General features: G+C 37.8%; 1 protein-coding gene across 3 annotated transcripts in view; it reads left to right on the top strand.

The window, feature by feature from the left end:
* ATP8B (ATPase phospholipid transporting 8B) overlaps nucleotides 1-27,924 on the top strand; it is a 150,313-nt gene that overhangs the window by 842 nt on the left and 121,547 nt on the right. Inside the window, exon 1 of one of the 3 annotated variants that reach the window (XM_076520900.1) lies at nucleotides 14,044-14,193. The exons of the other annotated variants lie outside the window; for them this stretch is intronic. The gene's annotated coding sequence lies outside the window, so the exon portion shown is untranslated. Of the gene's footprint in view, nucleotides 1-14,043; nucleotides 14,194-27,924 lie in introns of those variants that run through there. 3 annotated transcript variants of the gene reach the window in all.

Below are 27,924 nucleotides of genomic sequence, written 5' to 3' on the forward strand. Positions count from 1 at the left end.
CAAGAATGGCTAATGGAAAATATAATTACTTGTCATAACGTCGATTCCGAGACCGTGGTGCAGCGTTGAATCTTCGCCGCACAATTACCCGAAATGCATTGCAGCTTCTGCGGAACTGGTGTGCGGCAGTTAGAGCAACGTTATTGTCGTACTTAAATGTTTAAAGTTTATCAACGCTTCCTTTTATGAATTGCTCCGGAGACCTATCGTCGGTAATAAAATCAAACGGGGACACATGGGTGTATCTGACAAAATCGGTTGGAACAGAGCGACGGCGTTTTTCGTTTTCGAGACAATCGATCCGGCGGATCGATACTGTTAGGATCTCATTTGAAAACGATTCTCGCGTACGTTGCGAGTCGAAAAATCATTGAGCAAAACCTGGACAACTCGAAATATTGTGCACTACCTTTCACTCGACACCGTTTGCATGAAAGCGCGTGCATACGTAGAAATTATGAAATATCCATGCGCGAACTTGTCTTTCGTATGTCCCGCATATGTCGAAAATTCAAATTCGACTTCGACTACTGTCGCTCGTTAATCCTTCCAGCGTTAATTGACGCTAGGTTTCGAATAATAGCGATATAGCTGGACTAACGAGCAACCGGATGTTTATATTTACTGTGTACAAAGAGCAGACGTTGTTCACATGGTATTGATTACAAAGGGGGAACGTACGAATATCTTTTGATAAATTGCGTGACCAGACTGCGGATTTTATAAGTTTACGGCGAGAACGAGTGTGAGCGAAGTTCGGAACAATTCCAATTCCAAAATCTTTATTTAACGTGCTAAGAGTTCTATTTTGTCCTGATATTTTTTTTCTTTTTCTTTTTCTTTCTTTATTTATTTTATTTACTTGGAATTTACTTTGGAACCAATTCCAAAATCTTTATGTAACGTGCTGAGAGTTCTATTTTGTCGTGATATTTTTTTTCTTTTTCTTTTTCTTTCTTTCTTTATTTTATTTACTTGGAATCCTTATCTATTTGGTGAAAACAAACATTCGCCCCGGTGACTCATAGTGGGTAGATACGAATAATAGATTCTCTGAAATTAAAAATTTTCCCTTTAATTATTTCCCGTTAATTATGCTTAAGTTAATCGTGCTTAATCAGCAGGTTGCAAACCTGATCACATACATATCGCAGGCCGAGGGGTTAATATTTCTGTTTCGACGGCGAAATCGCTGAGAAAATCGTTACGATTGATTCGTCGTACGTGCGACCTGCGATACAACAGATTTTATGACCGTGCTACGGCCAAACATGATCGCGTCGTGCGACGGTCCCGACGCACGGCTTACGATTACCGTTCTCCGACGGTCCTCGTAGCGAAGAAAATTGTACAACTCGCACGATAATTGACAACGTGCGCGGGCCATTTTACGCAGAAAATCGCGTGTTCCATTGACTGGGAAGCAAAAGCTTCTGTCCTTATTTTTCGGCCACGCTGTACGTACATATTACGAAACATTGTCCCGCACAGCATGCCACGCACACTTGGGAATCGTACGCTCGTTTGAAACGGGAATAAGAAAACTTATTTAGAAGTACCGTAAACACAACTGGGAAGAATGTAAATCGTGAATGTAAATCCCGCGCGTGTTTGTAGGTCACTTGTCATTAATCCGAAAACTCGTCATTAAAATCTAATAAATAGATATCGAGATTGTCTCGAGACTGTTCCAATTTCCTCTGTATTTACCGAGACGGTAAAAAAATTGAATTCCACCTCTCGAAGTTTAAAACACTATTTCTTTCTTATTTTAACTCTCTCTGCATCAAGTCATTCTAAATCTCTGTATTGTTACTTTCTTTTTTGTAATTTTATACATTTATATTATATATTTTATTATATATTATTATTATTATATGTATAAATTTTAACTCTGCATCAAGTCATTCTAAATCTCTGTATTATTATTTTCTTTTTTGTAATTTTATAAATTTATATTATATATTATTATTATTATTATTATTATTATTATTATATATATAAATAAATAAACACGCCGAGTTCGAACATTCCTTCTTCTCCGCATCGATTGTAAACAAGCATCGCGTGTCGTCGGTGACCACTCATAAGGTTGTAAATACTCGTTCGGAAGACAAAAAATAAAAACAGTTAGTCGGCCACCGTTAGATAACAACCCATTTATCTTGAGAAAATCATACGCTCGTTTTCATCCCGCGCGATTGTATGTATGTAATTACTTTTTTATGCTTTCGTTTTCCATCGTCTTCGGAGACGGAATCCGCGCGAGCCGACGCCTTTCACAAACAGATAAGATGTTGTGAAATACGGTTTCTTCATTTTTATTTTTTTCGTACGAGGTCCCGATTACCAGGAAAATCGATTCGAAATATTCGCCGAGTGCACGTGCACTCGCCTCGCAAGGTGAATGCTCAACGCTGAAATGCGGTCACGTGGTAGCGATACGGTGTAGCTGCGGGGCATCGAAAATATTGATCGAGCGAAACAGCTGATCTGCCGGCTCCGCCGAGATCGAAGGACTTTCGAGGAACTCGAGATTTTCCGTTGGATGCGCAATAAAATATTCCACGTTTCTAAATATTAATACAAAAGATAGGCAGTTCGTTATAACAGTGTTCTAATGGTGGATAATTATTAGACTGCGGATTTTATGTGATTATGGCAATAATAAGCGAGACAAATATAAAACAGGAAAAGAATTTGAAGAATTAAAAAATGTCTATTTGGCTTTTGTTTCTTAAACATGATTCAGGAAATTTTTATTTTCCATAAAGTAATTCTAGTAATTATTATTATTAGTAGTAATAATTATTATTAATTAATCTAGTAATTATTGTATCGTTGTTGCGAAGATTGATTAAATTCGAATACAATTATTCGTTTTATAATGAATCTTTCTAAAATAATAAAAATTAATAAGATTATGCTATTAAATGAAATTAATAATCCAATCGATGAGATAATATTTCAATAGTAATATATCCATCTGGATAGCCTGAGTAACGTCAAGATATTCCTATTAATCCTAAAAAGATGTTGATGAAAAAAGGTTATGTTAACACCAATAAATATTATATTATTTTTACCGATCATGAGAGTAGGAGGATTTGATCGTAATTTAATAATAAATTTTTTATTATTATAATTAAAGCGATAAAATTAATTACTTCTATAATTTAAGAGATGCCTGAAAATATTAAAATCAACTGAGGATGAGGGATGGTATATAATTCATTCTGTTCCCATTCCTCGATTAAAGACATTTCTTAAAATTAATAAAAACAATAATGGAATTAATAATCAAAATTATTTAGTCGAGGGGATATATATATGTATATATTCGCCTGAGCATATTTTCCTGAGTGCTAATTTATTTCCAATACTTTCCACGACCGTTAAAAATTGCAAAATGGATAATGGAGAAAGGTAAGCTTTGTATATGTTTCATTTATTTTCACCGAGTGCGATCGGCGGTGGTGCAATGAAAAATAATAGCTTTAATTTTAACAATATCCAGTTGACATTTGGGAAATAGTTATAAAAGAAAACGCGGCCGTAGCTATGCGCGATAAAAAACAGAAAAACTTCGATAAACTTGAATGATGACATTATATTCTCTTCGCGTGTTGAAACCGCTCGTCGAGGTAATAAGTTTCTGTTTCATTCCTGTTTCCGCAGTGTAATCTATGCACATTCGGAGTTGCATAAACGTCGGCGATTACAAATATGTACTCCTCGCTTAAACAAAATGAAAATAAAACACGCGGAATTATTTGTGCGGTGTTGTACAGTTTTAACACTTCGTGTACCGGAAGCTGATCTTAACGACTGTGCTAATCAATTTCTATCGAGTAATGATCTTACAAAGAATTAATAATACGCGTTCCCGTTCCCATTGGTAGCTCCATTGAAATCTCAGTCGTTTATCCTCGATTTCGAAGAACCGCGATATGTACAGTAAATTCTCTCAAATTGTCCCTCAGCGTGTAAGAAAAAAATGGACAATTTGGGAAGAGGAGATACGATTATTTAATTTAATTATATTTTTATAATTATATAATTATAATAACCCATCTTTTGCAATACAAATATTAATATAATATAATATAATATATATAATATAATATAATATATATAATATAATATATATTATATTATTGACTAATATAATATAATATAAACTAATATAATACTAATATAATACTTGCAGCATGTTTTTATAGTTGTCGACAATCGGCAGCTATAAAATCGAGCCGCGAGGCTCGAATAATCGTATCTCCTCTTCCTGACTCGTTCGTTTTTTGTTTACAAGTTGAGGGACAATTGGAGAGAATTAGCGTATTTTCTTTCTTCGTCGGGGACTGCCGGTGAACTCGACCAATATCGTGAATATGTAAATAAAAAAACAGTTGATCGAAGCGTTTTTTAACACGCAATACACGTAATGCACGAATCGTGTTTATGCATTCGTTACGTACACTGTTTTGCGTGCGCCGAGTAAAATGTGTCGACGTCATTGCTTTGCACGATCGCCGGTATCGCCTAGACCCGATCTACTTTCGTTTTTAATTCGGAAAGCCCGGGAATTGCGTCACTGTTACACCAGACGCCGCGAAAATTTACGCGTGCTTAATTCGTCCCGTGACGTACACGTGACGATCGGGGCCTTTTTTTCTACTTGGATCGTATCGCCACGCTGTGCAACCGGGTACACACGCATACTCGATGCCTCACGTCGCACAAACAGTGGGGCAAACAGACAATCTAGATGGAAAAAGATCATATCGAAAAAATAGATTCTTGTTTCATATAGTAATCTTTAGTAATTACTGATACTAATTATACCCAAAAGAATATATTTAGTAACCGTATAAGCATAGACATCGTTGCAAGGGTTACTTTAAAGTGTCGTAACTTTTTGCGAAAAAAAAATCGCAGTCAGGTTTCTTTTTCTTTTTTTAAATTTATTTCGTCAAACGTGGTGCCTCGCATTTAGAGGGTTACAGTGGCGAGGGTGCGTCGAATCTAAAATTGAGTAACGGTATCTTAACCTCTTAGGCACGGCTGAATTTTGCGCGGGGCTGTTTCTCCGTACGGCAGAGTATAGTGGCGCGTCGTACAGAAAGATGGCATCCTCGAACGCCGCTATAGTGGCGCATAGTGCCTAAGAGGTTAAAGTAGAGGTTCCAAACTTCAATTTGAAAACAAAGTCATCATCCTACGATGATTTTTCGCGAAGCTATCGTCAGTGAAATTTGGTCAATTTTTATCCAACATTTTCTTATGCTACAGTTCATTTTAAACAGTGTATAAGTGGGCGTATGTTTCACCCTATATTCTTCAAGGAGACGTAAAAATGATTTACTCTACTCTTGACATAAATCTCGTTCAAAAAAACCAACGTTGCGCTCGAGGCAATGGGTTCCAAATAATATAGAAAATAGGAATCGACGAGCAAGGATTTCGATGGATGCAAATGGAATGCTTTACAAAAGTCGGAACACAGCGATTCGATCGCGCCTGGTTGGCCCGAGCGAAGTCCTAACAGCGTGGCATCGTTGCCAGGGAAAGTGAGATTCTTTTTTCTCGATTTGCTACACGATAGTCGGCCGGCGTTCGTTCGGGAATTACATACATACTTACGTAAGTCAACATCGCATCTGCTCGTCGCGGTTGTCCGGCTGTTAATGCTCGGGCAAACGGTAAACATTCGAATTGAGCAGGGCCTCAGAAGGTGGCGCGGCATGCGCTCGACGTTCAGGCAGATCAACAACGGTCGGCCGGTTGGTCGAACGAATGCCAGATCAAACGGGCCGATATATCGGCGGCGATCCGTCGCCGATCGAATCCAGTCGCGCGGCCTCTTTTAATTGGTCACCTATGCCGTAATTCGCGACGCCCGCGTAAGTATGACAGCCGCGTCACTTCCGCGATTCAATGGCCCATTGTCGACAGGCAAACAAAAGAACGGAATCTGTGGAATCATTCCGATAACCGACCGATGCGCCGCTGGTCCAGAATTCAATGGTGGTCTCGAACAACGAATACAAAAAGAAACACACGGAACACATGTTTCGTGATCGATCCGGTTCCGGATCGATAGATAGATAGACTTAGATTTTATTATTCTATTATTCAACCCCTTAACGCACAGTTTTTTTGAAAAAAACCGGCCAAAAAAATCAATTTTTTTTAAATGTAAAAATACACAATCTAGAACATTGACTTGGCAAAAAGATGAAAAAAATACAAAAATAATCAAAATCCTCAATTTGGTGGAGAATTTTGATATACTGTGATTTTGTTCCATGGAAAAAGGCTATATTTTATTCTTGAATAAATATGTGTTATAGCTTACAATCCCATGTAAATGATAAATATCAATAAAACGATTTTTTTTCTTTGCTTTCACATTGTTATTTTCAGTTCTCGATTATATTCGAGTGTGAAAAATTATAGCAGCATAAAATACAACGCCGCTCGAATTATCTCGAGTGTGCACAGTTTGGCCTGTTTAGCGCGCTCGAATTAACTCGAGCGTACAAGCTAAGGGGTTAATAGATATTATTACTCCCTTTCGATGTAACAAAGGGTTTCTCCCGCCGGTAAACAAATATTATGTCAAGGTTATTAAATAGAAACAAAAAATTATTATTATTATTATTATAGATTTATTTTTGATTAGATATTAAGGGTTTACAATTCTCACCCTATTATATCGGATTTATACCCTGTCTTACTATGTTTCACATTTCTTCCATTTTTCTTTTTGTAATGAAATGACTTTCAATTTTTAATTTTATTACTGACATGTATTTATTCACTTGTACTTGTACTTTTATAAGCTCCCTAATCGAACCAGACAATTTTCGTTTCTTGTGTATTCGCATTAACTTTCATTCTTAGATTTTGACAATAGAATAGTCGAAGTTTGTTTCGATTTAGAAAATTGAGTCGTAGTCACCTTGTAAAGGGTCAAACTGTAGTTAATAGACTGCGGATTTTTATGCAAAATAAAAATTCTGCGCGTTAATTGCAAGAAATAGAAACTAAATAAAAAGTTAATTTTTATTTTAATAATTTTATTAGATTGAAGATAATGGAATGATATTTTTAAATTCTTTTAATCTCCGTATTATACGTGTCGAAAATGGCGGGCCAAAGTTCTTCTAGAACTTTTCTATCGAGCAGTTGTATCGGGCTGCCTTGGATCGCCTGATTGGATCGGTTTGATTGCTCCAATAAAAATCAAGGACTGATCAGAAGCTTCTTCGTCGAAGTAGTTTTCCGTCGCAAAATTATATAAACCGGACAATAGCGGCGCTGTGACAAAGCCAGACGATTCCTCGTGAATGAGCAAACATTAGTCGACGGAAAGTGTAGCTGTGGTTTTTACACCTGAAGCTTACGACGCGCGTGCACACACACACACACACACACAATACCATCTGAATTACATCGAAAACGTATAAAACACTTCTTTAATGCGTTGCATAACCTACTGTTTAAGTGGCGACTGTTCAGGGATGCAGCGAGCAACGATATTTAGGGAGCAAGAACGAATCGAGTTTCGCATCTCGGCCGTGGAAATGCGATTGCCTCTGTAAATCATAATAATAAAATTGATTCAGCTCGAACGCGTTGCCGTTAAGGATTCGCTTCTTTTAACGTTAAATTTAACGTGGCGGTGAAAATGGCCGACCTCTCATTTTTTATCTTCAAATTGTTGACACTGCGAAGACTCTACCTTATCCCTAAAAATAACTTATTCTTTATTAAGTTGCTCCTATTTTTTGCAACGTATGCAGACAATTTTTATTTTGCACAAAGATCCGCGGTCTACTCATGAAGCGACAAACATTGCTCGCTTTAAGGACTCCGTTTCTTACCTACAAAGGAAACAAACGCGTGTTGCTTCACAATGATGAACAGCCTGCATTTATTTGTCTTAGACCTACGGGATGTCCGTTCAAACTAGACTGCGGATCTTTATGAAAAATCAAAATTTTGTTGAGTGATCGTTTCAAACAAAAATTGAATGATAATATATTTCTTCGTGTAATGGTTTTAATCGATTGAAAATGATGTGTTAATACTCTTAAATTTTTCTAATATATTCCTTATTCCGTATTTCTCTTGTCAATTTTTGCAATAAATGCATAAAATCCGCAATCTAGTTGTAAGATATGCTTCGATCAAGGCATTTCATTCAATTATTTTATATGAAAGTGTCTTTACAGTTTTAACAACTTTCGTACGAAGAAATTGTGAAACCGGTCATTTTGACCGGTTCGGTAAATTTAGTGTGAACGTATAAGCGACATGATAACGGGAACATGTTAATTATTCGCGAATGTTTATCACGGTTGTCGATTCGCGAACAATGTCGCGGCGATCCTCTCTGCTGGTCGATCGTTATTAGCATGTCTTTTCATCTATCGTGTGAGGAAATGATGGAACGTTGCGTTAACGATCGTCTACGGTAACCTCGGGTCACACACATCGATCTTCCCACACGGTGCCAATAAATAATGAACACATTCACGTGACTTATTCACAGTGCCGACCGGTCAAGTTCCCGCGTTCGATTTGCGCGCGCGTTCCGCCCAGTGTTCGCGGAAAAATAAGTTACGCAAGTAGTGGGGATGGCGACGCACGCGCCGGGAGTCAGGCACAGCGGCGCTCAGCGGTCCCAATCGTTGATCACGACGATTTTAGCAATATTTCAAGACGCGAAGACCGTTTTTTATAGGTCGTTGAATCGGTCTCGACGTTAGCTATAACATTACTAAGTAAAAAATATATAGTAACAATTAAAAAGTCAAGGTGACCTAAAAACAAATTCTTTTAATTTGTTATATCGACGTTCATAGAGGACCGAGTACTAATTATTTTTTATTTTGTTTTTGTCAAAGCACCGGAAATGACTGGAAAATTCGATTTTTAATTGCCGCGACCGTGATCCACCCCTAAGCGATTCTTCCCGGTCGGTTAGGATAAATTTCCGTCATGTATACAATAACGTTGTGCCGCTACGTATGCGCTCGCACGTTTCGAAACGGTTCCGCACATTAGCGACCGCTGCTGTCCGAAAGAACAAAGGTTAAACAAACATGCGAGCGCTGGCTGCAATTCTGCGACAACATTCGCTGCTATTTCCGCGACGCGATTTTAATTACTTCAATTGATTATAATTATTAGTGTCGTCGCTCGGGGCTGGCTCTTTCTTTGGTTGCGTAAGTATGATCCTTGATCGATCGAAAGCGACGCGGAGAAAAATTGTTGCTAAGCTGAGCGCATCCTTCAATTTATTGTCTTTTTATTCGAAGGAATTTTCTGCTTGCTACGAACCGATGTCATCTTCGGTATGATTTTTAGCGCATTTACGTTTGCGTGTGCAATTTTGGGTGGCAATGAACCGCGTATATTTAGAAAATCCAACAAGATTTGTGTTGAATATTTATTGAAAAGAGTTTTATACTCGGCACAAGTAATTTCTCTTCCACTTTGATTTAGAAAAAAGAATATTTATAAAATCTGCGAAACAGTTATAACATATGTACATCCTAAAATTTAGACTACGAACAGCGGTTTCCCAAAAGCAGGAACAGTTTCTCGTCGCGACGAAAAGAATCGTGATCTCGAAACGCGAGAGCATCTTTAAGTAATTAGGCTGATAATCGTGCCGCCGAATTGAAAGAGAAAGCTTCGACTGTCCTGACCCAGCGCAACGAAGCCAAAACTGTGTCCACTCTATTTTCCTGGCCGCTTATCGAAAAGAAAACTCCGATTAAACGTTTAGGACGCGAACAGCACGGTATGCAAAATTATTGGCAACTGGAACACAGATAAGCCTTCCGCTTATCCGAGCGCTTGTATAATCGGACTGATTACGCGTGATTTAGCAGTATCGCTTCGCGAGTGATTTTATTTTTATCAATGATTTACGCGGAGAGCTTCGAGATTGATGGTCCAGACCTTGCGCACGATCGTCCGTGTTGTAACAGAAAATTTGATTCCATGCGCGATGATATTTTCGAATGTTGTACTTTATTTCCGATTTATCTCCGCGCGTTCTTTCGAATCTGTTCGCGTGATAAATCTTGATGGAATTTTCGGTTAAAATGTTAAATATTATAAAATAATAAATATCTATATAAACACTATTTTCGGTTAAAATGTTAAATATTATAAAATATTAAATGTCCACATAAAATCCATTTTCGGTTAAAATATTAAATATTATAAAATATTAAATGTCCACAAAATTAATTTGCGGTTAGAATATTAAATATTACAAAATATTAAATGTCCACATAAAATCCATTTTCGGTTAAAATATTAAATATTATAAAATATTAAATGTCCACATAAAATTAATTTGCGGTTAGAATATTAAATATTACAAAATATTAAATGTCCACATAAAATCCATTTTCGGTTAAAATATTAAATATTATAAAATATTGAATGTCCGCATAAAATCCATTTTCGGTTAAAATATTAAATATTATAAAATATTAAATGTCTACATAAAATTCATTTTCGGTTAGAATATTAAATATTACAAAATAATGAAAGCTAAACGGGTTGGAATTAAACAGAGAGATATTGGACTGTAATTTGATCATAAAGGAACCGAAAATTTCGTGATCTCCGAAGGAGGATTAATTGGGATTAATTGGCTAAAGGATAGGGATTTTCGTATGCAGTATGGAACAATAAAAACACGGGAACGATAAAAATGACTGCTTACGAACCACCGTCGTGATGCATACATATTTATTACGAAACAAGTTTGCAAACGTAGAAATCGATTTACAGCGTGCGAATGCATAGTCACGCGCAACGGATTTGTTTCTACGTTTCCGGTCATATGCACCGGCACGAACATCGGCAAAAATGTTTACGCGCTTACGCGGAAAACAATGTTATCCCACTTGTTAGCCACTTGTCAAAAAATAATTGCAAAAGAGAAACCGTCGACGATACTTCGAGAGCACGATACGTCGTTAAAATTCCGGCGAACGGATTTTCTCAATTCGTTCGCGACCGTTTTCAACGGCTTCCGAGAATCGATACAAATGTTTCGGATCGCACGCGATTTCGCAAATTCTCGTTTGTGAAAATTTTGAAATGAACGGATTTTTTTCCAGTGCCCGAAAATTTGATGGGAAAAGATCGTCGATAGAAAATCGATTTTTATTCGCATACTCTTAATTGTAAACTAAAAATTATAATATGTACCGGATGAAAAAAGAAAAATCATATTCATGTCTTTAAATATTTTTACCAGTCCACGATTTTACATACAAATCGCGCACACTCCGGCAATGATAATAATAATTGACGACAGTCAGAGGTGAGAAAACAAAGCGTTAATTGCCGGTATCAATTATCGGCTGCCAAACGTAAATTCTGTTCATCGGTAATGGTTATTCATAGCTAGAACGTGGATTTTATGCATTCATGGGAAAAACGGGTAGTTTCACTTTAAAATACTAGAGAGATTGAAGGAATTTAAAGATGTAATTGCATTATTTTCGATCTAATAAAATTATATAAAACAAAATGATCTTTTTATTTAGTTTCTATTTCTTGCTATCGATGTAGACAGTTTCTACTTTGAATAAATATCCGCAAGCTATTCGTAACGATAAACTATTTTCGTCGTTCGTAATGGTTATCTGTAGCGAATTAACATTAACATCGTCGTCGATAATCGTTCTTCGCAACGAAAAACAATTTTCGTTATCTAGCATAATGGTCGTTTATATCTAAAAGTTGTTTCCGTCGATTACGATGGTTATTTGTAACTAAACAAATTTTAGGTAATTCTAATCGTCGATTAATAACTAATATAATCTTACGCAGAGATTATTTTACGGAAAATAAAAGTGTCCTTTATCGATTGCGGCAGATAAGAGCCAAATAGGACTTCCTCTCTTTCTTTAATCATTTTAGTAAGTTTCGAAAATAATACACGGACAACATTAACCCTTGCACTCGAGTGGTGAGTCTGAGGCACCGCTGAAATTTAAAAGTTTAGACCCCACTAAAGTTTAGATTATAAATAATCATGTTTCATAAATCAGAAGACTCAATTTCGTATGCATAAAATGCACTTTGTCCTATAAAATGGAATTACTGTAAGTCAGAGAAATTATTTTAGATTTACTGTTGAAATGGCATCGAGCGCAGAGGGTTAAATTTGTCAAATTTGTCCGACGTTTCGCATCTACCAATTTGTAGTACAGTACATCGGCGGTCTAGTTCTAAACAGTTATGGTATTCGTTTATTTTCTCGACGCGATCATTCCGCTATCACCGCGGATCCGACGCGGAGTCGCGCGCTGATGCCGTTGATGCATGACGTGGGCTTATTCAGTTTCTTATGATTAGCCGGCTGGTGACCTTGACCATCGTCAAAAGGCCAAGCCCGAAGAAGAAACGTTATATCCCCCACTGCGGCCGGCTTGCTACATTTTTCATGCCGAGCCTTACCGGTTCCTAATGGCATGAAATATTAGCTTACATTTTCACCTTGAGATCCATAATGCAATAACAGCGTTATCGTTACCGGCGCGTTCAATGGGAACCGACGAACCATTGTCTTCGCGTTTCCCGAGTGCCGGGCTCACGTAACCGGCCAATTACGACCGGTCTGAAAAAAAAAATCGTTTCCGCGGCTTCGGCGCGGCGTTTACGCCGCCGATTGTCACCCGACCATTAGCCGTCGCTCTCCATCGGAAAACAACGACACGTGGTCGTCGTTTTACGCGCTTCTAAGTGGCCACCTCGTGGCCAGCAATTACCCAACTGTGCAACACCTCGCGTTTACACGCGGTCGTCAATCGCGGCCGACGGCGTGTAATTATCGAAAGCGAGTTCGTCCCCTTCGCCGTTCGGTATTGTAATTAGGGGAACAACCTAACTCCGGTAGGGTTGCCGGGGTTTCTGCTCTTTAAAGGACATCCTGGTTAAAATTGATACTTGCAATTTTAACCCTCGTCTGTCGCCCGTGCGGTTCGACACACTCGTCGGGGACGCCAAATAAATCGTTCGGATACGTTTAAATACGATCTGCGCTTCGTTTAATCGGTTAATGATCAGCTAACAATTTCAAATTTAACTTGTTCGCTGAGGAAGATGTTACTAATGATCTGTGAATAATTCTAAGAACGAAATAGATTTGCTGATTAAATATTGAATTTTTGTATTAGCACGTCGCTCGTACAATGCGATAGCGATGGTGGTAATTAAAACGATGTCTGAAGATTCTTTTACACAAAATAGCTTGCAATCAATCTTGAAACGTTACGAACGTTACCATAAAAAGTTATGCATCGAAATGAGTTCATAAAATTCACTCGATCCTTAACTAGTACGCCAATCCTAAAATTCTTTTTCCATTTCATGTTTTGCCTTCTTTTCTGTTTTCCTTTTGCTTTTTTCACGTTTTGTTCGCACTTATGCGAAAATACAATGGTTCAGCTAGAATTGTACGTTGGATCTACCATAATGCCAATTATTCTCCTAAAAATCACAGCGTCGATTAACGATTAAGAAGATTTCACCAAATGCGACAATAATCGTTCGAAATATAAAATAAATATTGTAACATTCGTAATTACGAACAACTCAAATTTCGCAACCGGGAGAAGTCGAAATATTAGTTTCGCGTGATTAATATTCGATCCTGGAAGGTAAAAATACCCGTGGAAAGCATGCTTTGATACATTGTTGAACTATTGTAAAATCAGTTGACATTTTCGACGCGGTCAAACGACCTTACGTAAGAACGGGACATCTGTTAAACGCGCACACAGCACGAGATAAATAGCAACGTAGGATTTCTATCAAATGTCAATAAATATTCTGTCGAGCCTAATTTAGCTTGTTGAAAAGTTTGTTAAAAAGAGTCGGGGTCACTCGGCACTTAGATTATAGACTATGTTACCGGGCACGGTCTACTATTAGCTCGACTTACAGCTTGAGTGGTAGCACATGTGTTGAAAAATCCTCGTATAGATGTACGATACGTATAGATTCGGATTCGTGCGAGCTGGTCGGACGACATGTGGTTAGGATTATCGAACGAGCATGCTTCGTACAACAATAGTATTATCGTTTTTTACCGCGAGCAAGGGAGCGAAGCGATGGCAACGCGATCTAAATAAAAATCAAGAAACGGTAAGTAACAGTCTTCTTCCGCAATCATTGATCAACAAGTGCGAATTTTACTGCGAATTTATCGAGAAAACCGTTGCAAAAACTTCTCGCGAAAATATTAAAAAAAAAGTAACGTCACCAGCGACATCAACAATAAGTATTCATTGATAATGCTCGCATTCTAATGTTTATTTCCTTCGGTTCGTCGTAAAAATAATTATGGTTTTTAACCTTTTGCGCATATCTTAAGATAATTTGTTGTTCGAACACTAATTCTTCGAATAATTAGTATACTATACCACCTTGTGACGCACAGTTTTTTCTATTGATTCACGCGCATAGTCTCGCGATGCGAAAGTACGATCTCCAGCGGCTTTATTAAATGCGTATAAATCGACCTACGAAACCGTTGGAATAATACCAAATTTAGAGATCTCCAAAATTCGGTCATTGGAGTTATGTACGCTTTCTCCTGCATTCGACATTGCGCAAACTGAAATGCTACTCTGTGCATAAAGTGCAATTTATTCGAAGGTGAAACCCGAGTGTGGTTTTAAAGTGTAATCAAATCGGTAATGAGCGCATTAACTTGTTTAACGAGGAATCGATGGCTCTGATAAAAGAATCGATAGGGAATGGAGACCGCGTTCGAAGCCTAACGTCTGGTAGCGTTCCGCCGGTAGAACGATCAAGGAATCGCAGAAACAAAGAGCAATTGAACGGGTCGTGTTTGCCCGCGCGTTGCTCGAGTGCAGAGTGCATAGTCGCCTTGACCGTGAGAATGAAAGGATAGAAGCCAGGAAGGAAGGTTCGCGGTTCGCTCAGAGGGGATTCGCGAGGAGGCTACCGATGACCAACGATCTCGTTAATTATTCACGCGGCTCGCGTATCGAATTCGAAACTTTACAGGTTGCGACCGAATCGCGGCGCGAGGCAAGGTTGAATAGAGTACCGGGATTCTCGCTGACGCACGCCATCGTCGGTGGTATAGAACGAAAGAAACACCTGGAAGGACGTAGGGAACGGGATAAGGAGCCCATTGTGCCTGCTGCACGTTTGCCGGATCTGGCCGGTGTGTGCGAATTGCCGATCTCGTTGAACGATGCCTTTTGTCCGGCCGTGATCGACGAAAATTGTTAATATTCGTCAGTGGCAGCATTGTTCGGAATGATCGAATCACTTAATCCGAAGGCCGCGTCGACGTCGACCGATTATTAGGAACTTTCACTTGCTAACTTTACTTTTACCGCGGCCTGGCTCTGGCGGTCGATCGAACGAATCGTGTTAGAAACAGAGACCATAACTGTTACAACTATTATCATTTTCTAATCATTGCATTTTGAAGCATTTTCTTGAACGCTAAACCTACCAAGCAGTAATACCAACTGGCATGCACTGCTTCACAAAAGTGACAAGATCGAATTTATTTGGAATTTGTAAAGTTTTTATTATAAGACTTGCTCCAATAATATAATTGCAAAATAAGAAAGCGGTCACTTTGTCCGCGGTAGGTTTAGTGTTAACGACGACCAATCGTCATGCGAATAAAAATCAATTTTCCATCTATCGTCTGTATCTAGCAAATTTTAGAAATATTTAATGCGGGCGTCAATAAATAATTGCATTCAAATATAAATGTATCGGTTCTTTTATATGGCACTCAGCTTATATGGAGATCTCTTATTCGAAGCTCTTTATATCGTTTGAAATATTTCAATGATTTGTTACTTAATCGCTTCGCTGCCATGGACGTGCTATGTCGCGACACCAATACCGTACGTATAAGATCACAGACGAGATACAATCACGCGACGCGATGCCGCTTGTGCGATGCCACGGACGTGTTATCCCGCGGCGCAATACCGTTCATGCGGTGTCGCAGACGAGTAAACACGCGCTTCTGTTTTTGCTGCGGCCACTTAACTTGCTTCCACGTATATTGTGTCAATGGAACCAAACTTTTTCGAATTGACGCTCTCGATCTGATAATGAAGCACGCGTGTTTACTCGTCTGCGGCACCGCACGAACGGTATTGGGTTGCGGAAATACACGTCCGTGGCACCGCACAAGCGGCATTATGTCGCGATATTATCTCGTCTGTGAGCTTATGCGAACAGTATCGGCGTCGCGACATAACATGGCAGAGAGAGAGAGAGAGAGAGGGGGGGGAGAGAGAGGGGGGGGGGGGAGAGAAGTGGTTAAATAATAAAAATAATAAAAGAACAGATATATCTATTTTTGTATATAAATATTAGACTACAGCCTTTATGCATTTTTCAAACAGCAAATTAAACAAATATGACAGAAGAATTGATACGTGAATACACATCGTTATTTTTTTCGTTTTCAAGAACACGCTGGGCTTTCTCCAGAAAATATTGAGCCTGAGAGACACGTGCGTTAACGCATCTTGTTGCGCGGTTTACTTGCAACAAGTATCGTGTGCATCTAAAATTGGCAGTCGTAATTTTACCACCCTGTGTATCTCGCACTGTTATCCTCGCGGTAAAACAAGAAACCAGAAATAAGTTGCGAATTCGGCACGAAGGACGCGTTTCGTTGACTCAACGTTAAAATTCACCAGCTATGGAGAAGTCGTAGTCTTATTTTTATTTTTCACTACACACTTCGTTTGCTTCGTTATAACTTTCATATATAATTAGTATAATTATTAGTAGTAATTATTAATATAGTTTTATATTATATTTATATATTTATATATTTATATATTTATATTTATATTTATATTTATATTTATATTTATATTTATATTTATATTTATATTTATATTTATATTTATATTTATATTTATATTTATATTTATATTTATATTTATATTTATATTTATATTTATATTTATATTTATATTTATATTTATATTTATATTTATATTTATATTTATATTTATATTTATATTTATATTTATATTTATATTTATATTTATATTTATATTTATATTTATATTTATATTTATATTTATATTTATATTTATATTTATATTTATATTTATATTTATATTTATATTTATATTATAGTTTTGAGTAAAGTTTTTGTTGCCCCACTCACTATGCCCCGATCTCCCCTACACCCGTTCTTCACCTTTCGTTTTCCACAAGCATTCAATTTGTAAATAACAGGTCCCTCGATCGGAGCACAGATTGTAAAACCGGTAAATATTTTAATAAATTCGGACCTGCCATTTTCATACGGCAACGCGCGTACTTCTGTGGCAATACTAATCGCCTCCGGGGCTCGGCGGATCGAGTCTGGACATTTTCAGAAAACAGCTCGCGATTGAGACGTGTTATCATCGGCTAGATTTTCCTCGAAAGTCGACTCTGTCCTTGGAAGCTCGGAACGAACACACGAGAACCCGATTTAATACGATTGTTTGTTCTATCATACGGCGTTGCCTGTTTGCTGCGGCCGCGCGTATGCGTGTACGTAGTTGTGTACGCGCGCGCGCGTGTGCGGCTGCTAAGTAAATGAAATGTTACGGTTATCGGCGCATAAATCTTCGAGGCAGGGGGCGAGAATTGATTCGGAGGAGCGAGTTGACACGGTTAATTCTCGCTTCTCCGTCAGCTCCGTGTCGCGAAATCGGTTGGACGTCCGACCTTCTTGTTGCCCTCTCGACTCCGATTATTACCCACCGTCGCTTTTATATCTTTCGTTCCCTTGCCACTTTTTACTCTACCGTTAGTGGAATAATTCGGAACATCGACGGACAAATCTGCAACGACAAAGTTAACATGCTCGTAATCGTCGGTTCTTACGTTCTTCGTCTTCGCTGCTCGAATGGTTTATTAAATGCAAGCTTCTCTATTGCGGAACATGCAACCCTTTGCTCTCGAAGCAATTTTAACTTTAAATCCGAGATAGTTTCTCCGACCTGTGCTATTTCCATTTTGTACACATGTGTATAACAATTCTCTCGGACAAAAGTTACTAAGTATGTGCTCGACTAACAATAAATCGTGTTATGAAATCATATAATTTTTTTATGCAAACCGATGCATCTTCGTATTTTCTTTGACAAATTATTGTGGCATTTTGGTCGAATATCGATTAGCTTAGAAGTTATGATTTTTGTGAATGAAGCTGTGGTATAAACTGAATGGTATAAAATAAATTTATGGTATGAAATTTACACAGAGATGAATTCCCTTAAAGCATTAGCAAAGAATGTATCGTTATAATTTCAATTTACAACTAACGAAATAATTAATAGTTATATAGAAATATGTAGTAATTTATAATAATCGACTAATTAACGTTAAGAAACATAGATTTTGTATGTACAAGCGTCAGCTTAAGTTGCTTTACCTTTGTTAAAATCGACGTTTAATGTACGACAATTAATAAAAATGTTAATTAACAAAGTACTAATATAAGAGCATATCATTTATCCAATTATACATTTCTTATACACGAAGCGTCGATAATAACATTTGCGGTGAAACGCGAGAGTCGACGTAAACATTTGTCGGTGATTTGAACGTGTTGGTGTATAAACGATGTCGGCGGTGAAATGCGGTGTCGCTGAAATCGTGTCGCTGAAATCGCGTCGATGAGAACATCGTCGCTGAAATCGTGTCGATGAAAACATTGTCGGTGAAGTAATTGTGTTGGTGATTTCAAGGTAACCCGTACGGAACACCCGCGCACCCGTTGCCTATCCCGCTCTTTGCGTAACTTATTTCCTAAAGAACACTGTGGGTGCCGATCCCGATTCCCCGTTCGCTTATACGTACTTCACCGCGCGACCATAAACGTCTGCCTTCGAATCCTCGGAAATCCGACTGGTTCTGAGGACGGAAAAGAAAGGAAAACGATGAAACCGGGTGAAACAGTGTAGGTGGAAACAGGGCTTGACGCAAACGCCGCGTCGGATCCGCGTCATCGCTGGATGCTCCGAGGTACCGTTGTTTGTAAGGGTATTTTTACGCTTTCGCGGTCAGGAAAATGTATACTTATCGGGGGGAGGGGATCGATTAGGTTCGCTTCCTTCTTCGCCATTAGCCGACCTCCGTTCCGCGGAAAAACGCGGAAAAACACCGCGTTAAGCGGTTCCGCTCGACGCACGCTGCGCGGACTACAGTAATGTCTCTCTAATTGACGCTCAGATTGTCCACAAAAATGGACAATTTGGGAAGAGGAGATACGATTGTTCGATCCTTGCGGTTCATTTTTATAGCTATAAATTGTCGACAACTATAAAAAAACGAGCCGCAAGGCTCGAATAATCGTGTCTTCTATTCCCAAATTGTCCATTTTTGTGCACAATCTGTGCGTCAATTAGGGAGACATTTCTTTACATCGGTTCAATTCGCTAGCGGTGTCTATCGCGATATGAGTATATCGCGATACATGTATATGTATTAGGTTTACCGGAAAGTTCTGTCCGTTTCTTATGCAAAATAAACATTATTTTCATTAACACGTTCCGTGCCACGTGTACCATCGATGGTACACGCTTGCATGTTTACTTAGTGAACTGAACAAATTGTTTACAAGAAATTTAGAACCGAAGAATCAATTTCCACCGCAAGAATGGGCGTTGATAAGTTTTTGTTACGTTGTTATGTGTACGAGAATTAATAATTGCACGTAATACATCAAGTTTTAGTAAAATATCAAAGTGTGAAGATTCGAGTAAAAAAAGCTCGGCACGGAACGTGTTAATTACAAAATGTAGAAACTATATAGTCATTTATTTCTGTTCTTAATCATTCTAACAGGGTCCTCAGTAATACAATATTACTCTAAAATTGTATAAATGTGTGTGTGTGCTATTTTGTATTTGATCTATTCATTATCATCGTCGGAAAGTAATAATAATGTAACAGTCATAGAAGGACGGATAGAATACAAAAACTTAGAATTAAGAGAGAAAAAAAGAAACTTAAATATATATGAAGAAAAAGAATATACATGAAGTATAATTCGACTATGCGAGATAAAGACGAACGGCGAAATTGACACATTGGTCTAGCAGTTTTGCAGCATTACGTCAATTGAACGAATCGAAGAGAGTTCCTTCTTCTTCTTTATCGCTGCCGAAACAGTCCAAAATTGTTCGAGCAGAGATAGAGATGATGTTGTATCGAATGTATCATAATTGGACTGCACGATCGTAACTAAATTGCAATTATAAATATTAGGTCTATCGGAAAGTTCTGTCCGTTTGAGAAATGAAAGGAAATAATGGATTTTTCATAAATTTAGTAATATTTATTGTACAATATAATTTCCGTCGTTACTTATGACCTCTTGCCAACGTGATGGCAATTTGTGAGCAACATATTTCAAAAATATGTGTCTCAAATGAATATGTGCATATCTATTGAAATTTGCAATGACATTATCAGACAGAACTTTCCGGTAGACCTAATACATATTTCTTCCCAAAAGAATGCTTATTAGGATGGCGATTGTTATGAATAATCGTATATCAATATCAAATCGTATATTTTATGCATAGTAACATTTATGCAACATAATTTTTATGCTCGATACATTTACGCAGTAATAATATATTAATCATTTTTATGCTCAATACATTTATGTAATAATAATATATCAATAATTTTTTTAGCATAATGCAGTCATACGTTAAGAATAATTGTTTTATACCTGTCGGAAAAGCAATAAGTGTCTAAGGATCGATCGAGATTGTTTGAAAGAACATGTATATGGATCGATCATCCCTGTTTTGTAATTCGAAATTAAATTTATTATAGCTATTTAACATTTTTAAGTTGTCTTAAATTTATTAAAATTCTGTATAACGGAAATGGTTCTGAATTTGTTATAAAGTATTATTACACAGATGCCCAATTTTCAGAATACTAAGAAATGGGATTTGCACCGCTTGTCAACTAAGGGCCCGATTGTTAAACGAATAAACATTTATAAACATGTTATATTAGCTCGCGCAGCGTTGTCTAGAAAGCAAACGAAACCGAAAAGCGATTTTCCAAATCGCCGAGTCCCGGCGTACCCGAACTACGTTTGTTTGCAGAGGCTCGACTGCTGGCATCATTAGCTCCGAGAAATTAATCAGTCGGCCGGGGACACACGATAAACGCTCTCGAATACAGATAGCTATGGGATTGCGCAATCGCGTGGCTGCCCGTTCCTCTAACGCTGAATCGTCAACTTGTGCCGTTTACTCCGTTACTTTCGCAGTGCACGCGTACTAATGTCCGTTTATCGTTTCGTCGTGTTCGCGGATGCTCGTGTGCGTTATGACGCGACCGTGAGAGCACTTGAGCTATCGCGTCGATGAGTCGTTGATAATTAACGCGACGCGTCGGCTGCCGACTTTCCCGGATTACGAAAAGAAGAATAGCGAGTGCAAGGTCACCCGAAGAATTCACAGATTTTCTGAGCCATTTTTAGAATTCGGCTGCTTCGCTTTCTGCACGTTACACTTGCAACTATTGGCTTCGGAATGACTTTTTCAGGTGCAATTAATTAGGATATCCCGAGAAGTAAGATATAATATAAATATATGTTGGGATTATGGAATGAAAATGAATATGATTCTAATTCTTTGCTTAACACGTTCCCTGCCAGACCGTTTTTTGAAGACTTTCCGTTCAAGCCGCGTGGGGCGTATGCGCCCCACGCTTTACATTTGTATTATTTTGTTTCTGGCGTATGCTTTACAATAATTAAAATAGTGCAAAAATCATAATTATCAAGGAAAGGTTGTATAGTTTAACATGCATAACACAGCAAACCAATAAATTTATTTTTCTAGGAATTACTTTAACAAATACCTGGCTGATCATTATTATGCCAAGCGAGTTGCATCCTCACATATAATTTTTGTTATCATGCCTATATTAGTTTAAAATATAACATTATAGTTAAATTCAAGTTTGTATGCGATTACAAAGGGATGTTACGATGAACTTTGTTAAAACATGGCAAACATAAGTGTGGTTTATCCACACAACTATCGCAGAATGTTACAACTTTTACAGTACTATAGAACTATAAATCAATCCCAGCTTCAGTGAAGCAGTAAGTATTGTGTCAACGACACGCGAATAAATGACTGATCGGAATAAGAGAAATGCAGTTAAAACAAGTTACAGTAAAGAAAAATTGTCCATCACGCCGCGTGGGGCGTATACGCCCCACGATTAAATGAGGGCATCAGCAATAGTATTAAGATGTCCATAATTGACTGCATAATGAATTTTTAAAAAATTCTTCATTTTACAATGATAATACCAAATGGCTTGAACGGAAAGTTCAGCGTGGGGCGTATACGCCCCACGCGGCAGGGAACGTGTTAAAAGGACTTTATTTTATTCCTTTATTGAGAGAAGGTATATGAGCGAAACCGATCTAACGACCAAACTCTACTAAGAGTCCGGTAAGAAGAAACGCTTCTTTTATACTCTTTTTGGGTTCGTCGTGTCCACCAATCAGAGACGTTTTAGTTGTCGCGTTTTACATTGTATACGTGACGCTGGGACCCTCAAACAGTCAGGGCACGATGTATATCAAAAGATACCGGCGATGATGTATCGCGGCATCTAATATATACAGTTTACATCACCGTCGCTGCCCGCTGACGGAGCCGGCGAAATGTAAACCGATATCTTAACTGAAGATATCTTACTAAGTAAACTATAGATTAATTTTTGTTCGAGGCTAAAATTTCAACAATATAAATAGAAGAATAATCTAAGAATATAATATAAATAGAAGTAGAATACAATTTTATTCGAATGATCTTTTAAATAAATTCATCGAATACAATTTGATTCGCTATATTCGAATAAAATATACTCAACTCTGGTTTTAAGTACTGAAAAATGATGGAATGCAGGATGTAAATGCACTGTTCTTGATTCAGCGGAACCAGCAATGACGAATAGACAGAGATTGATTATGCGAATATAGGAATCTCGTTTATAAAATCAAAAGAAAATTACGTTCGTCTATTAATACTTTGACTGCCGTATCATCTATACATAGCTGACAGAATTATTTGTTCAGATTTGAAAATTCATTTTCACGCTGATCTATTATATTTTCCTAATTTTATTCAAATGCACATTATATGACAATGTTGAAAAAGATATCAATGTCGTGCAATTTAACGTTTCTATTTGTTTGTAAAATAAATTTATTTCGAAAACTCTTTGAGATTGTTGCTGTGCCAGTCAAAGTTACAATATCATAGTAGTAAAAAATATAACAATTTTATTGATTACCATACTTCTGACTACTACCAGGTACATACATACATACATATAATATTACTATCGTAGAATGCACATTATATGACAACGTTGAAGAAGGTATCAATGTCGTGCAATTTAACGTTTCAATTTGTTTGTAAAATAAATTTATTTCGTAAACTCTTTGAGATTGTTGCTGTGCCAGTCAAAGTTACAATATCATAGTAGTAAAAAATATAATAATGTTATTGATTACCATACTTTTGACTACTACCAGATACATAAATACATATAATATTACTATCGTAGAATGCACATTATATGACAACATTGAAGAAGGTATCAATGTCGTGCAATTTAACGTTTCAATTAGTTTGTAAAATAAATTTATTTCGTAAACTCTTTGAGATTGTTGCTGTGCCAGTCGAAGTTGCAATATCATAGTAGTAAAAAATATAACAATTTTATTGATTACCATACTTCTGACTACTATACCACAATATATATACATATAATATTACTATCGTAGAATACTATCGTATTTGTTTCTGTATCTCGAAAGGGTTCTGCAGTGATGTCAATTTGCAGAACGTGCAGCGAGATAATTATGACTACGGAGACTGTTTAAGCATACAATGGTAGCGAACGTGATCGAACAGTACCTAACATCCTGACGCCGATACAAGTTCGCATAAAAAGCGAAACTCGATAAGCTGAATGAGACGTTTGCTCTGTTCGCAGATTGCGTTTCAAAGAAATGCCAGCCGCATTACGCTTCGCAAGGCCCAACAAACGCGCTTATCGAAATGTGAAATGGAACTCTTGACTCTTAGGGCTCGAATGTCGCCGTTGCTTTCCTCGACGTTCATCTTTCGTTCGACGTTCGCACGCCTTGTTTGACAGTTTTAACCCCTTAACGCGCAGAAACGTATTAACACGGGCGTGCAAAACCGGCCAAAATGTGCAGACCCGTATATATACGGTCGGCGTCGCACTATATGTCGCTAAAATGTTCAGATTCGAATATATGAAAAACAGTACGATGGGTACAAAATTCGATCTGCAATGCGATTCAATATTCACTATAATTATCTATCCACTATTTTTATTGAATTTTTAGTAATTTTTGCATTTTTTTTAAATATTGATTGAAATTAAGGTCCAAATATGTATTTTTTTAGATAAAAAAATTGATTTTTTTTGGTCGGTTTTTTTTTTTTAAATTGTGCATTAAGGGGTTAAAGAACGCTGTTTAACCGTTTGGCTGCTGACGTATTTCTTCGGACATATGCCAAAACTGCGGCACTGATTGCGCGTGTACGGGAAAAAATGTAAAACACTTTTCGTACAATAAACTCACTTGTATCGCTTTGCAACAAGAAAAATTAAAAAATACCACTTATTTACATAAATTTGTTTTAATTAATTTTGCGAATAAAATTAGTAATAAGCACAAATTCTAATGATCTAGAGCAACGTTGTTACGCTCTCCGCAGTCTTGGCATAAAAAAAACAGGAGCGCTATCGCGCTCTTCGAATTTTTAGCACAACATAAGAAGAACGCGATAGCGCTCCTCAGCAGTCAAACGGTTAAAAAACGTTGTTCAAACATCGCTGTTTAAAAAATGCTGTTTATACAACGCTGTTTTTGTTCTGCGATCGTTCGACAGTGACTTCAAACGCGATGCCTGGTTTCGGACACGCCCATCGAGTGAAATGGATGGATTCGGTGTCCTCCGCTTCGATCAGTCTCCGTAAATTATGCGATTCGATCGAAAATTAACTGAAACGAGTGTTAAACGCGTTAACTCCGTAATCTTTGGTTGTTTCTACGGAACACGTTTACTCATAGGGCGGGGCACGCGGCTTTAGACAGCAACTTCCTTTAGCAGTTCGTCCGACTGACCAACATCGTCGATATATGCGACGAGAACTTCTTTCATTCGGTTGGTTAGTTTTTAATTTACCCAGCAGTAGTTCGTTCTAACGGGAAGAAAGTCTTTATAGGCGGTATAATTCTCTACTCGGAGAAAGGGGGCGTGGCGTTGTTTCAGCATCTATTATTAAATCGGAAGTTTCCGTTAACCAACTGATTCCTTTCACCCACGCGGCAATATGTTTCCCAAGTTCACAAACTTACGACTCTTTAATATCGCTCGGAATGCTTAAAAGTACCGAAAGTGTCTACGAGAACGCCTACTAACGAAGAAAGCGCGATCTCGCTCCGCCCAATGAAAGATCGAACTTTTTTTTTCAGCGTGCGTCGACGAACTTTTTACTATTTTACAGATCTTTCACGGTCGGTTTTTTTTTGGGGGGGGGGGTGTCTGAAGTCTATTTAAAACGGTCTTGTTCAAAAGTGTCGTGACAACGAACGATTTCTTAACCTATCGACATTTTGTGTATAGGGTGTCCAATTTGAACTAACGCATTCAATTCTTCTCTAAACTAAAGTTCGTTCCAAAATATGTTTCAAATCTACGTTACCTCATTTCGGCGAGGTTAAATCAGTGCTAAATGTTAAATTAATGCTAAAATAGTCGCAAATTTTTTTGGGTGGACGTGCTTCCGAGATTTCAAGGTGATCATGGTTCATCTCAATGGAACTGTATATTTTTTTTATATAAGCAGATCATTTCATTTATTGACTTAAATACTTTGGTTTTTGAAGGGCGTTCAAGGTAATTTAATGCCTTTTCTAACGCACATTTCTACTGGGAGCGGTCGAGAAACCTGCTTTATAAGAAATATAAGAATATGCTGCGTCGTTTGCAACTATACAGGGTGGTCTACGCAATAGTTTCCGGTCGCAACTCCGTTATTATTTACGGAGAAATACCAAAGGTGGAAGATAAATAGCTCGACGAGCACCGCATCCCCACGGATAGGTCCGTAGATATTTTTTAACACTTCTACGACCGCGCTAGAAACCTCAAAAATTTGCATAAAATTAAAATATTTCATTCGATTAAACAAAAATTACGAAGCAAACTTATATGGCATCGATTACTTCTTCTCTTGCAAATCTTAATAAAATGAAGCGATCCTTCTTAATTTTTCATTAATCGTCCATTCGGTCGTCAATCGACTGAATTTAAAACGGGGAGATTTCCCCGTTCGGTTGGCTAAGTGTTAAGTGCCTCAGTGCATGCGCAATTAACAATTGCAATTAATTAACAATTAACACTTTATCGACCGCTAGCCTATTTATCGGCTTTTCGATTGCCAATGTTTATCGATCGCTAGCCTATTAATCGGCTTTTCGATTGCCAATGCTTATCGACCGATAGCCTATTAATCGACTTTTAGCTATCGACGGTTTTCGCTTCTTTACTGTTTTGTTAGTAGCTGACCTCCTGTATGCTGACCTCCCCATATCCTTATGAATTATAATTATAATAATTATTATTATTTATTATTATTTTTAAAGGAATAAGCACAACACAATGAATAGCGAAAATTTAGCCGGTACTGGGAGCAAATGCGCGCGCGACTAAGCCAGTCCTTACTGAGTGGCAGCCTCAACCACGACCGGACGATAAAGTGTTAACAATTTTTTTAAATGCAAATGCATATTTCTTATTACATTTACGACCTGAAACAATTGCGTAGACCACCCTGTATAATAAAATTTCACGTACTCGAGATTCTGCGATTAAATCGGCAGTCCAGTTGCAGGCGTCTATCGAGGAATCATGGAAGAAAGGTGATTGCCCACGAACAACCGTGTCATTCGGCAGTCAATGCTGCGGTCACGATTCGTAGCTGTTATTATGATACCTATAAAATCCGGTCTGGCGATACAGCGCCGCCGCGCCGTGAGAAACCGTATCGTTCTATTCTCCTTTCAGAAGTTATCTTATCGTCAGACGTTGTGCGCTTTCGATTATTCTCCGTAAATATGGCGACGAATTAGTTACCCGACTGGAACAAAAATCTGCTTCATCATTTATCCACGGAATCGAATTGTTCCCAGGAGACTGAATTCGTCGAATTCGTTGCGCAATGGAATTCGCAAATATGTATCTCGTCGCAACAAATTTAAATGTCGCGAAATTGAAAAGTAACGCTCGAAGATGAACAGCTCTTATATTAGATTAGAAATGTATTTTTAGAAAATCAGTGTTTAGGTCCCTGTTCCGAATAATTACCCAATAATTAATCTCTTTCCGATCTAATCCTGACGACGATCGCTTATCTCGACGGCAAACTCGCGCTGCTCGCGATTGTTGCGATCGAAGGATTCGACGATCGTGTTTTTCACGAATGTCGAACGCGAGACGATGACACACGACGGAACAATGCGATGACCATCCTGTGCGTAAATTAGCTGTTATCGGAAATGAAAAAAAAAAGAAGAGAGAAAAAATACCGGGAAAAGTCTCGATAATCTATTTAAGGCACTATGATTCCATAATCTCACTGCGTCGATTTCGGCGTAATGTTTCCGGTTCGGGTGTTGTTGCGTCACATTGGTTTTTTCTATCAATATTTTGCGGTGACCATGTCATTCGACCTTCGACGTGTCCTATGCGCCTAATGCAA

This window comes from Megalopta genalis, chromosome 4 (assembly GCF_051020955.1).
Source record: "Megalopta genalis isolate 19385.01 chromosome 4, iyMegGena1_principal, whole genome shotgun sequence".
NCBI classification, from domain to species: Eukaryota; Metazoa; Arthropoda; class Insecta; order Hymenoptera; family Halictidae; genus Megalopta; species Megalopta genalis.